The following is a 9,511-nucleotide window of genomic DNA, read 5'->3' on the forward strand; positions in this document are numbered from 1 at the left end:
GTTGCCCTTCCACTTGTATGTGACTGTGGCGGATGGGGTGGCAACAGGGGTATTGGCCCAAAACAGAGTTGGGAAATACCAACTGGTGGCATTTTTGAGTAAGATATTAGAACCAGTAGTGAGAGGATGGCCCCGATGTGTGCAAGCAGTAGCGGCCATTTTGCTGACTGAGAGCAAGAAATTGACGTTTGGGAATCCGATAGTCATTAGCAGCCCTCATCAGATTTTGAGCGTACTCAGCCAGCAGGCAGCTACTTGGATGACAGAGGGACGAATGTTAAAATATGAGACCATATTGAGGGTGCAAACTGATGTGATTATTGGGGTAGATCGTAATCTTAATCCAGCAGAATTTCTGGTAGGAGAGAGGAAGGAATGGGATCGGGAATGTTCACATGAGTGTAGCACCATTTTAGAACTACAAACCAAGGTGCGTCCGGATCTGAATGAACTCCCGTTGGAAGAAGGGGAACAATGGTTTTTGGATGGATCAAGTTGAGTGGAAGAAGGAGAACGATTGTCTGGCTTTGCTATTGTAACCGCTGAAGGTGGGTGATTGAGAGTGGAGCTTTGCCTAGAGATTTGTCAGCCCAGACTTGTGAATTGTACGCTTTAAAGAGGGGGTTGGAGTTAGGCAAGGAACTCGCTGTGACTTTATTTCTGGACTCCCAATATGCTTGGGGGGTGGTGCACTCCTTTGGGAAGATTTGGAAGGAACGGGGATTGTTGACCTCAGGAGGAAAAGAGGTTAAAACTCGCAAGCTGGTGTTAGAGGTGTTGGAAGCTCTCCTTGGACCGGCGAAGATTGCGGTGGTACATGTAAAAGGACATCAAAAAGGGGACAGTTTGGAAGCCCGAGGCAATCGGTGGGCAGATGTGAAAGCCAAACAGGCAGCAAAAGGGCAACCCCTGACTGTTTATTTGTCAATTCCAATGATAGAGGATCCACCCCCGTGGGTTCCAGGAGAGTTAGAGCGAATACTGCTGGAACGAGAAGGGTGTGTACAAAATGAGGAAGGAATTCACTCAAGAAGGAGTGAGAGTGATTGCCAGGGCTGCTATGCGGGGAATCTTGGAAAAATTACATGACAGATCTCATTGGGGAGTGCAAGCTTTGGTAGACACAGTCAAGACTTTGTATTGGAGCCTGGGGATGTGGACTGAAGCTCAGGCTGTGTGCTGGAAGTGTCTAATTTGTCAAAAGACCAACAAACGGGCAATGAGAAAAAAAGCCTTGGGGGGACGCCCGTTGGCAGTCTGGCCGTTTCAAAGAATGCAGGCAGATTTCACTGAAGTTCCGATGGTGGGAGGTTGGAAGTATTTGCTGGTATTGAAAGACCATTTGACCGGATGGGTGGAGGCAATACCATGTCAGCGAGCGACTGCCCAGGTGGTCAGTAAAATAATTTTGGAACAAATAGTTCCCAGATATGGGATTGTTGGAATAAAATGCTTGCTTATCAGAAACTTGATTCAGGCTTCTGCAGTGTGGACAGGCCAGTGGCCGGCACACGAACCAGAAACCTAGGATGAGGGAAGGTACCAGATAATAAAAGCACCTAAAAGCACGATAAGGCGATCACTGCTTGAGAAATACCTGATGCCACGTAAGCAAGTAGGGAAACGTATAACCATGACAGGCTATACAGGAAACATAGAATAAACCAATAGTGTTGCTTAAAGCTGTTGCATGACTATAAAAGGCTATATGCCCCCACAACCTGCCCCCACAACCTGCTTCCTGACTTGTAATACCCAATAAAAGAGTAGTTCAGAACACGCTCTGGGCTCACTCACCTCGAGGAAAACCTGCGTGTTTGTCTTCACTCTCGCCTGTCGAGACCCCATGAGTGGCCCACCCTGATGCGGACTGCAAAGCCGCATTGTGGTGACCCCGACGTGATCGCGTGAGTTCACGAGGTGCGTCTCGGACCGTCCTTACTTATTCGCTCGAGGGGAGCTGTGCACTCGTCCCGTCTGAAACACGGCTGGATATTCGTAAGTATGGGCGGAAAATTCTCTCAACAACAGACAGCGCATCTGAAGGAATTGAGGGAATTAACCGAATCTTCCTCTAAAATTTCTTCAAACGGAGGCAAAACCCTCCCCCGTTTGAAAAACAAAGAATTAATTGGCCTTTTGTCTTACATTTGGCAACAATGTCCATCATACCCTGAAAAAGGGTCACTGAAAATATCCACATGGACAAAATTGGGGAATACTTCCACGCGGCCCCTAGGGCCCCGGTCCAAATTCTGACCTCATGGCGTGTGGTCATGGAATGCTTAATGATTCACCATAAATTCGAAAACCAAATGCCGGCAGAACCCATACCACCCCCGTATGATTCTGTTAAAAATTCTCCGGCCACTTTACTTCCCATGTCAGCAGGTTCTGGGTGCCTTGATCCAGCCAATGGTCCCACGGCTCCCATGGCTCCAAGTCCCCCCCTTACTATAAAACCTCAAAGGGGGGGTCACATAATCAGAGCTATGCAGACTGCTCAGCAGTCAGGTCAACTCTCTGCTGAGGATCTTGAAGCGTGTGCAATGTTTCCGGTGACCTGGGTGGTGCCCGCCGGAGCTGCTGCGGGCGCTCCCGGCCAGCCGGTGCATACGCACATAGATTACAAACAAATCAAAGAGATTAAAAGTGCTGTTAGAGATTATGGCCTGCAGTTGCGTTATGTTATGGGCTTGCTTACTTCGCTTTCTACTGCTGCTGTGGAAATGCTGCTTGCAGATTGGCAGTCGCTTTTTGGCATGATTTTAACCCCTGCTCAATATGTAATTTGGAATTCGGAGTACGGCAAACAGGCTGCCGTTGCCATAAATGCTGGACTCCCTCAAAATGTTACTGCTGACGATGTCCTGGGGACTGGCACCATCAGCACTATTGCACAACAGCAAAACTCCGATAGAGCTGCTTTTCCTATTATAAAAAATTGTGCCTTAGCAGCCTTACGAAAGGTTGATGACAATCAGGGCAAACCTTTGCAAACCTTTTCTAAAATAATTCAATCGCCTACAGAAGACTATTCTTCCTTTATTAGTCGCCTTCAAGTTGCATTAGAACGCCAAATTGACAACGTAGATGCTAGAGGTGAACTGTGTATGAAATTGGCTTATGAAAATGCTAATTCGGACTGTCAAAAGGTGCTCCAGCCCATAGCTAACAAACCTGGCATCACCCTGGCTGATTTTCTCCAAGCATGTCGTATTGTCGGAACCACCAGCCACAAAATGGCTGCGCTGGCCTCCGCCATTACCACAACCTTGCTTCCGCCTTCTTCTTCCTCCCTCGCGCCACAAGACGCACTTCCTGTGTCACGCCCTGCCGGAAATTGCTTCAATTGCGGGAAACCTGGTCATTTCAAATCTCAGTGCAGGGCACCAGGAGGGCGCACATCGCAGTTTCTCCCAACAGGCAGTCAAGCCTAAGACCGTTTGTCCAAAATGCAAAAAGGATTTCATTGGGCCAACCAATGCAGGTCCTTTAATCAAAGTCAGCAGAATTCGGGAAACTGATTGTGGGGCATGCAGCCAGCCCCACCCCCAAGGCTGAATTACCCAATGAGGACCCGTCCCCTCACTCTGTAGAGATGACTGCGGACGAGACCGTGACCTATTCTTTACCCGCTCATGTTTATCATCTTTTTATATCGCCTCGCTTGCCTTTGACATTGCCCCCGAAATGCCGGTGCTTGTTTTCCCTAACTTGGACCTTACCGCTCAAGGAGTCATAGCTGCCCCCTTTTTGCGCAGTGCTGACTCCTTTTCTGATTTCGCCTTGGCAATTATGGTTAATTCTCCGGTAACCATCAAACAGGGAGATGTGGTGGCGACAATGATCCCCCTTGAGACTTTTTCTGACTGTATGACTATAGAGCAAAACGTCAACTCCAAAAGGCCAGTAGCCAAGTTTAAACTCAATGGACGTTCTTTTTCCGGTCTTCTAGATACCGGTGCCGACGTCTCGGTCATCTGCTCAGCTGAATGGCCTGCCGATTGGCCTACTGACCCTGCCCCATCCGTCAGAGGGGTAGGAGGGATCCAGACGGCTCAGATCAGCTGCAATTGGATCTCAGTCACGTCAGCCACAAGCCCTGTTACCGCTTTCATTAAGCCTGTAGTTTTACCTTTACATACTAACTTGTGGGGACGAGATTTGATGTCCCAATTCCAAACCAAGCTTATTTTGCAATAATGGCTGTTTCAGCTGTTTTGCGGCTGGAATTGCAATCTCAAACTCCAGTCTGGATAGATCAATGGCCGCTCACAGTGGAAAAACTCACTGTATTAAAACAATTGGTCAATGAACAATTGGACAATGGGCACCTTGAGCCCTCTTTAAGCCCTTATAACACTCCAGTCTTTGTAATTAAAAAGAAATCCGGTAAATGGAGATTTCTTCATGACCTTAGGGCGGTGAATGCAATTATCAAACCAATGGGGGCGCTGCAATGTGGCCTCCCAAATCCAAATTTGATTCCTCAAAGTTACGATATGATGATCATTGATCTTAAAGATTGCTTTTTCTCTATACCCTTGCATCCTAAAGATAAACATATCTTTGCCTTTACTGTACCTGCGCTCAATAATTCTCAACCAACTTCTCGCTATCACTGGAAAGTTTTGCCACAGGGAATGCTGAACAGCCCCACCATGTGTCAATACTTTGTATCGCAGGTTTTACAACCCTATAGGGATAAATATTCGTCATTTTTAGTTTATCATTACATGGATGACATTCTGGTTGCTGCACCAGGACCCAAAGGTACTGTCTTAAAAACATTGCCTCACCTACAACACATATTGCAACAAGGAGGATTACATATTGCACCAGACAAAGTACAACTTTCATCACCTTTTCATTATTTGGGACACAAGGTGCTTGAATCACACGCTAACCCCTGTTTGCCGAACATTCAATTGCCACCTGCGCCTACCTTGCTACAATTACAGCAATATTTGGGATCCATCAACTGGATCCGCCCCTACATAGGTCTTTCCACCATTCAACTTTCTCCCTTATTCACGGCACTAACTAAAGGAAAGCAACCTGCAGATGTCATCCCTTTGCAAAAGGAACAATTGGACGCTGTAAAATTAATTAATCAGGCCCTACGTACCAAATGGGTGGATCGCATGAAAGACAACTTGCCTTTCTCTTTGCTCCTACTGAACACGCTGACACTGCCAACAGGTGCGGTGGTTCAGGTGACACCTTCATTGCTAATCCTTGAATGGATCCACCTGTCTCACACGCCTCGTGCAACGCTTACTACTAAACCCGCTCAATTTGCTTCCCTTATTACCAAAGGTCGGCTGCGGTCTAAGGCCCTAGCTGGTGTTGAACCCTCTGTCATTTATGTTCCTTGCTCTCTCTCCACATGGGAGTCACTGCTAGCGGTCAGCGACCACCTTCAGTTTGCCCTCGCTGACTGGCCTGGCACTGTCTCTTGCCATCCACCACCAGACCCTCGGGTACAACTTCTCAGAACCACTCCCTTTATTTGGCAAACTCCTATGTCTCCTTTCCCCATTCATGATGCAGTCACTGTCTTCGCCGACGGCAGCAAAAAATCTGGCGCCTGCGCTTGGCAGATTGACGGCCAATGGCATACAAAAACCACCCCTCCACAATCCTCCGCCCAACGGGCAGAGCTTTATGCTTCCATCCTTGCTTTTGAGGCCTTTCCTCATCAATCTTTTAACCTTATTCTCGACAGTTTTTATGTTTCCCAAATTATTTCCTCCATTTATCAAGCCTATTTATCCCCCTCTATCGAACCAACTCTTCTATCTTTGTTTCTGTCCTTACAACACCTCATTTCTAAAAGGACTCATTCTTTCCATGTTGCACACATTCGTAGCCACCAACCGTTCCCTGGTATCCTCCAGGAAGGAAATAGCGTGGCCGACGCTGCGGCCGCAGCTGCATCCTCCTCCCCACTCATTTTTGCCTTTTCCTCACCCACTCCGTGGGAAAGTCATTCCTATTTCCACCAGAATAAAAAGGCGCTCATTAAGCAGTTCAAAATTTCTGCTACAGAGGCCACTGCAATTTTACAGCAATGCCCCACCTGTAGCAAACAAGCGCACTCTGTGCCCATGGGAGTTAACCCCAGGGGGACAGAGTGCAACCAAATTTGGCAAATGGATGTTACCCAATATGCTTCTTTTTCCCCATGGAAGTACTTACACGTTTCCATTGACACTTACTCGGGGTTCATCATGGCCACCCCTCAAAGGGGCGAAGCCTCTAAACACATTATTAATCATTGTATTCGAACCTTTGCAACGCTGGGACGCCCAAAAGAACTTAAAACAGACAATGGGCCTGGCTATACAGGCAGTGCTTTTGCCGCCTTTTGCCAGAAATGGGGAATCACACACAAATTCGGCATACCATACAACAGCAAAGGTCAAGCCATAATTGAAAGAGCAAATCAGACCTTAAAACATGCTCTTGACAGATATATAGAAACCAAGGGGAAAGGAACCCCTAGCCTCCCAGCGGTGCAAGACATTCTCAACCTTTGCCTCTATACTCTTAACTTTCTCAACTTGACCGGACTACCTGCCACTTCTGCTGCTTGTCGTCACTTTGCCTCACAACCTGCTGCTGACCACCAACGACCACTTGTCTACTATCGTTGCCTGCCAGACCCCGCCTGGAGAGGGCCTGCGCAACTCATCACCTGGGGTCGAGGTTACGCGGCCATTCAGCTTCCCGATAAGGTTCTGTGGGTCCCTGGTCGCTGCGTCCGTCCTTGTCATCTCCCGCTTTCGCCGGACGCCCAAGACGTCCCTCCTCCTCCCCACATAAGAGGCCTTACTGGTGTCACTCCGGAAGCTGACCCTCAACGTACGGCCGAGGAAGAGGACAGCAGGGACAACAGAAGGTAGACCAAGGGAAGGGCCTCAATCAAAATGTCACATCTGCCTCAATTGGGAAGAATACTGTGGTTCCCGGTTGCCCTTCAGCTACTGAGCGTTGCCCTCTGCGCACCTAACTATGCGCAGCACAATCCCCATCAACCCCAGAACCTAACGTGGGCGGTATTGGACGCACACGCAGACATCCTGAACTCCACTTCATCTATGGCGGTGCCGGGGTCCTGGTTTCCTGACCTGTACTTTGACTTTGGAGTGATGATGGACACCACCACTTCTCCCAACAGACCGGGTATGGTTAGCCACAGATGGATCAAGAGATGGCCCCTTTATGTCTGCCCCGGCCATGTCAGGGCAACAACATACCGGAAGAAGTGTGGTGGGGAAAACGATTATTTTTGTGCGGACTGGAGCTGCGTCTCCACGGGAGAAATAACATGGAACCCCCCTTTCAGAGGTGATCTTATTACACTCAGACGGACTGGTGAGAACGTACGATGTGAGCAAAACCAATTTGGAACATATGTTAATTGTAATCCGGTTAAAATCTCTTTCACCACTGAGGGAAAACGACACACGGGGTGGCAGTCTGGGGTCACTTGGGGAGGCCGAGTTCATGATAAAACCGGGGAGCCAGGGAATATTTTTACTATACGCCTAACACAAACCCCCATAGAACCCCCGGTACCGGTGGGCCCCAAGACAATACCAGCCAACCGCAGGGAGCCACCCCCACAACCCACCCCCACTCCCGGGAAAAGTTCGCCTACTTCCATCGGTTATTCTTTTCCCCTTCACGGAGCCGCCCTGGGAACCCCCTTTGGGACATCGTCACAGCCACCTATCACATGGTCAATGACACCAATCCCAACCTTACTACAGCCTGCTGGTTTTGCTACGATGTTCGACCCCCATATTATGAGGCTGTAGGGCTTGTTTCTCCATACAACACTTCCTCGAATGACAAGGCATGCAGATGGAAACATGGCTCACAAACATTGCAGTCAATCTCAGGCAAGGGAACCTGCCTTGGACAGGTTCCCACACAGTATAAACAATACTGCAACACAACACATAGTGAGGTTGATACAACACTCTTTTACATACCACCCACAGATGGATGGTGGGCTTGCTCTACAGGCCTCACGGCCTGTGCCCATGGTCATGTAATAAGCACCAAAGGTTTTTGCATCCTTGTCCAGGTCATGCCACGCATATACTACCACACAGAAGAAGAAGTTTACAACACTTACTCAGGGTCAGAACTCATAAGACACAAGCGTGAACCCATTTCCACCCTCACAGTAGCTCTCTTGGTAGGACTTGGCCTAACAGGAGCAGGAACTGGGATAGCATCCTTTGCAAATCAGTATGTCCAATATCACCACCTTAGGGCAGCCATCGATGAAGACTTAGAGAGAATAGAAACTTCGATCTCTCACTTACAAAAATCCCTAACCTCCCTCTCAGAAGTGGTCTTGCAGAACAGAAGAGGCCTTGATTTACTTTTTCTAAAAGAGGGGGGGTTATGTGTGGCTTTAAGAGAAGAATGTTGCTTCTATGCAGATCACTCTGGCATAGTGCAGGACTCCATGACCAAACTCAGGGAGGGCCTGGATAAACATAAAAAGGAGAGGGAGGGTCAGCAAGGATGGTCTCAATCCTGGTTCAACTTTTCCCCATGGTTGACCACCCTGATAGGTACCATAGCAGGACCACTGATATTGCTACTCCTTGCATGTACATTTGGCCCCTGCATTTTATCTCGCCTAACAAAATTTGTGGAAACTAAAATAGGTGCCTTGGAAAATATGGTACTGGAACGCCACCATTACCAACCAATACGGTCTGGAGAAAATATGGAAAAAGCATCCCTCCGCATATTAGACTCTGACGAAGAGTTGGAATCCACCAGTTTTACTTTTAAAACAAAAACGGAGGAGATGTTGGAATAAAATGCTTGCTTATCAGAAACTTGATTCAGGCTTCTGCAGTGTGGACAGGCCAGTGGCCGGCACACGAACCAGAAACCTAGGATGAGGGAAGGTACCAGATAATAAAAGCACCTAAAAGCACGATAAGGCGATCACTGCTTGAGAAATACCTGATGCCACGTAAGCAAGTAGGGAAACGTATAACCATGACAGGCTATACAGGAAACATAGAATAAACCAATAGTGTTGCTTAAAGCTGTTGCATGACTATAAAAGGCTATATGCCCCCACAACCTGCCCCCACAACCTGCTTCCTGACTTGTAATACCCAATAAAAGAGTAGTTCAGAACACGCTCTGGGCTCACTCACCTCGAGGAAAACCTGCGTGTTTGTCTTCACTCTCGCCTGTCGAGACCCCATGAGTGGCCCACCCTGATGCGGACTGCAAAGCCGCATGGGATTATGGAAAGTTTGGATTCCGACAGAGGGACGCACTTCACCCATAAGGTTTTACAGGAAGTGATGAAAACTTTGGGGGTGAAATGGGAGCTACACATCCCCTGGCACCCAGAGTCGAGTGGAAAAGTGGAGAGAGCAAATGGGGAATTGAAGAAGCACTTGACTAAGCTGGGAATGGAGACGGGGTTACCCTGGACTAAGAACCTACCCTTAGCACT

At 48.2% G+C, this 9,511-nt stretch overlaps 1 long non-coding RNA gene across 1 annotated transcript; it reads left to right on the top strand.

Moving 5' to 3' along the window:
* The first annotated feature begins 1,442 nt into the window (after positions 1-1,442).
* Positions 1,443-9,214, top strand: LOC148213636 (uncharacterized). Its single transcript, XR_015794226.1, has 2 exons — positions 1,443-1,998; positions 3,959-9,214. It is a non-coding gene; the product is annotated as an uncharacterized LOC148213636 (long non-coding RNA).
* The last annotated feature ends 297 nt before the right edge of the window (positions 9,215-9,511 follow it).

Source organism: Python bivittatus, unplaced genomic scaffold (genome assembly GCF_059951505.1).
Source record: "Python bivittatus isolate LINGU-HERP-01145 unplaced genomic scaffold, Pbiv_v1 ctg000960_np1212, whole genome shotgun sequence".
NCBI classification, from domain to species: Eukaryota; Metazoa; Chordata; class Lepidosauria; order Squamata; family Pythonidae; genus Python; species Python bivittatus.